The following is a 4,432-nucleotide window of genomic DNA, read 5'->3' as shown; positions in this document are numbered from 1 at the left end:
CTTCTTTTGGGATTTACCATCAACCCAAAACAGCTCCATGCAAACACGAGGAACCAGTTATATCTGATATATCTGAGGAATTTTTTTTAGAAATCTTTTTTTCTTTTGTTTTAAATAAAGCATTTTAAATGCCACGATAATCACATGCAATGAATTCTAATCCCAATGAAGGCCTTATTTTGAAAAATAATACTTTAATGGCTTTTAATGATTTTTAATGACCGGCGGAAACCCTGTCTTAACAAGTTGTGCCGCCCAGGCTAACTGAGCGTTGCTGCACAGCAGGTAACGAGCAAAGCCATTAGTTCATTGTAGCGGAGGGGAGGGGGGGGGCAGTATGCATAATGGATTTATAATAAATGTCACGGCTGTTTAATATTATCACCACCAACATGTCATCAGTCATGTCTGTCTTGGTTCCAGTGTCCGTGATCTGGATAAAAACTCTCTCTGCACTCTAGAACGCAGGTTTCCTAATGTCTGAGCGGGGAGATAAGATCACAGAACAAGTAGAAGGCGAGATGCATGTCTCCAAACAATCAGCCAGTGGCTCCCAGGCATCACCGGCAAATGTTCACATAAGTGGAAAATAACAAAAACAGCTTGTTGTGTATCTCTGAGTGGGAGGTTGTGCTGCGGACTGGGAGCCATAATAAATTGCTTTCTGTGTGTTTATCCAGCCTCACTGTTTGTTTGGGTAGCTGGTGGAGAGGCATTTCTGACTAAAGATTAGAAAGCACTCGTATTTATTAAATTTAGATGGAACATTTTCATTTTCTGTTTCAACAGGAGTAGAAAAAAAAAGGATGTTTTTCTTTTGTTAAAATAGAGCCTAAACAAACATTACTGTTTAAAACCACACCGTAAATGTTTCTATATAAATATGCTTTTTTGAGTCAACATGGTTCAAGAAAGTGCAGAAAGCAAATTCATCTTCCTCTGATTTAATGTAAAATCCATTTAGAGTTTACACAGGAAACAGATGACGTAGCATGTGCACCACTTCCAATGCTTGAGCAGTATTTTAGGAAGAAACGGACGCATATGTGACTGAGTTCTTGTTAAAGCAATCTGCTGCTGATTCTATGGAGGACCAGTCCTGCCATAATTACAAATACATAAAGATATAATAAATGACCATAAATCATTTGTGAAATAATGACCTGAAATTGAAATTAGTGAGCCACTAAATGTAACAAACTGATAAAAACTAGAAATTGATAAATTATTTTTGATATAATTATTTCAACTGCTCCATTTTATCTCAGCGCTTTTATTCTAATTTTTTATTTAAACAATGAATATTTAGATTTAGCTTTTTTATACTGGAATGCTGTGTTTTTACTCATGTATTTCAAGTAAATGTATTGCAGATTTTTTTTCCCTAACTCTTTTATTTTCTTTCGTATTTTTTTGACAACCCATATTTTTTTCTTGTTGTTTTTCCACCCTTTATACTATTTTCTTATTATTTTAGGTTTTTTTTTATAACTATATATTTTTCTAATCCAAATATTGCCTTAGCAAAGATGCATCTCCTTTTTCCAATTACGTATTTCTACTTCCTGTATTTCCTCCATGTGGAACCAGGGGCGGTCTTACCATTAGGCAAACATAGGCAGTTGCCTAGGGCCCCGAGTTCCTAGGGGGCCCCATAAACTCATTTTACATGTATGGTTAATACAGCTGTTACGTATTTGAGCACATTATTTATGTTTTTGAAAAAATTCCTTTCGATAAAATGCCATTAGAACACTGATAATATTCAGTGTCCACTGGAAGATATCACAAAATAGGTATAGAGAAGATATAGATAGGATCTAGGGAGCGGCTACTTGGCATATAGCCCCGGATGTTTTCCCAAGAGCCCCGCTGTAGGTACCAGAAGGGGCCCCGCCCCTTCTTATGATGTCAACATATCGGACAAATTGTATTGCTCCCGTTTCTTAAGGATCTAATCCTTTTGGAGTTTCAACATATTATTCCCTATATTTGCTATTTCACATTTAATTGACGATCTAAAGCAGCCAAAAGAAAACAATCATTCTTAGTCTTGAAGGAAAGAACTGCGTTCTAAGACAGACTGAACTCTGCCATTTAACAAGATGACAAGAAAAACTCTCAGTTTATTTTTATTTATTAAGATCTGAGGGCAGAGAAGGACAAATGGGACAACTCAAAAATGACTTTCGTGAAGATTTTAGACAAATAGTAGAAAACTAATGGTAATACTGTAGCTTAATATGGCTAATGGATCGAGCTAAAACAGGCTAACCTGTTAGCTACTGAGCACAGCTAGCCACAGCGCTACTCAGCTCTTTATATCACGGTCGAACAGTTACTTTGTTCACCAGAAACAGATTTTTTTTGTTTTGTTATGAATCAAGTAAAACTTTATCGGCCATTAGACACGCTAACGCTACAGATGCTCCCGACTCATTACACGGACCCTGTGTGATGTTATCGTTGTCAGGACAACCACAATGTTTTACATTATGTGGCAACGTTCAGCCAATCATGTAGCGTAACGTCACTGGCAGGAAGCTCGACCCAGGCAGATCTGGTAGCTACAGCGGATCTCGCTTCTGAACTGATCTGATTAAAATGTGCAGTACTGGTATTCACCACATAGTGGCAGCATAGGCAGGAAAGCAGCCTGTAGCGTTCCCCTGCAAAAGAAGAAGTTGTCACCACTAGCTGTTGCTAAACAGACTGATGTTCCAGTGATGTGGAGCTCTGACTGACTTCCAGACGTTCTTTGTCCCGGTGTTCTATGGAATTCTGTTCCCCTCGTGTCGGGAGGCGCATTGAAGCCAGAGAGGCGGACATGGAGGATGGAACCATTTTCCCCGAGCTTTTCATCAATTACTCGCTAAAAACAGCTCCTATAATCATGTCACGGTTGTAACAAATAGTTTATTCAGCAGCTGTTGTTTACAGAATTGTAAAATAAATAAATAGATGAGGTCCTTCTTACACTGTTTGGTGTTATTTTAAAAGCCAAGAGAATCTTTCTTTTTTTCCAGCTTTTCTCCCTTCAGCCTGACAGAAATAAAAGTCAGTCACCAAACACAGTTTTCTACAGAAGCTTATTGCTGTCACTTAAGAAAATACATTTTTGCTAATTTTATTGTATAAAAGTGATAACTATATTGTATAAACGTTATAACTTATATGCTTTATTTAGCAGGAACTGCGAGACAAATTTAAGATGAAGAAGTTTTCGCTCTAAGTAGCTTTTTGAAAGAAGTGGGGAGATGATGGCTGAACAGATGGACACTGCTTCACTGAGATTCCTTGTCTGTCACTGTCTGTCAAACATGAGGGGGGGCTCCAAGTAAACATTTGATTGAACATGAGAACTATCCTGACATCGTTATCTAGGTAATCGTGGGATGTTTTCACTCTGCATGTCTTCTCGTCAGCAGCACAATGGAGAGTTTACTGGAGTAAACTGATCAAGTTTTACTTTATTGTCGGTCTAAGACAGGAGAGATCCTGATCCTGCTGCATGCTGGATGAGATCAGTGTTAGCATGAACACAGTGAGAAGAATCCTCCACAGAATGGGACTCTATGGAAGAAAACATCAATTAGATCCTCTAGATGTGGCGGCCTTCCTCGTTGACCAGCTGGAGAGATACTTAAGCCTGCACGGATCTACGTTTCACCACCTTAAATCTGTTTAACATGGATATGCTGGGACTCAGTGAGTGAATACAGTGAATACAGTGAGACATCTGGACCCAATGGGTGCGGAATGAAGGCGGAGGAGGAGGCTGATGAGGCGCATATTAATCCTGGACCTAATTTCTTCCGCAAAGCTGAAGTTGGCTTCTGATTGCAGCTTCTGATTCAGGAAATGAGAAAAGGTTATGAGAGGCTGAAATAATCCATTCCCCCTTTGATGATCTTTCTGAAATGTATTTTCTCTTTAAATGTTTATCTAAAAATGTACAAATATTCCAAAAAAAGTTCAAAGCAAAACTACTGGACTTTGTTTTCCAAGTTTGAAGATGCTTCGCTTTCCATCCAGAAAGATTTCTTGTTCTAAAATACCAGGAGCAATGCTACTGCAGACATTTTGAACTGAGAATTGAAAATACATTTTATAAAGATCATCAAACCAACAGTCAGATTTATTTGAACTATTTCAGATTTCAAAATATAAAAAATTTGTTCAGGATTTTTTCCCATGTTATGGGGGGAACGGATTATATCAGGTGGGTAAAATACATGATTCCCCTCTCATAACTTTGGCAAATAAAGAGCAAACTTCCCCAAATCCACAGTTTTTTGTTGATGAATAGAGGAATAAACACAGTTAAAGACCTGCCAGGCAAATTTATTTCTCCCCATGTTATGGAGGAGGAATTGTTATGTGTGATAGCTTGTAGTTTACTAGAAATGTCTTTAATCCATTAATCTGTCAT

The sequence above is a fragment of the Cyprinodon variegatus genome, unplaced genomic scaffold (assembly GCF_000732505.1).
Source record: "Cyprinodon variegatus isolate N-32 unplaced genomic scaffold, C_variegatus-1.0 Scaffold370, whole genome shotgun sequence".
Taxonomy (NCBI): Eukaryota; Metazoa; Chordata; class Actinopteri; order Cyprinodontiformes; family Cyprinodontidae; genus Cyprinodon; species Cyprinodon variegatus.
This window is presented reverse-complemented; position numbering follows the sequence as displayed.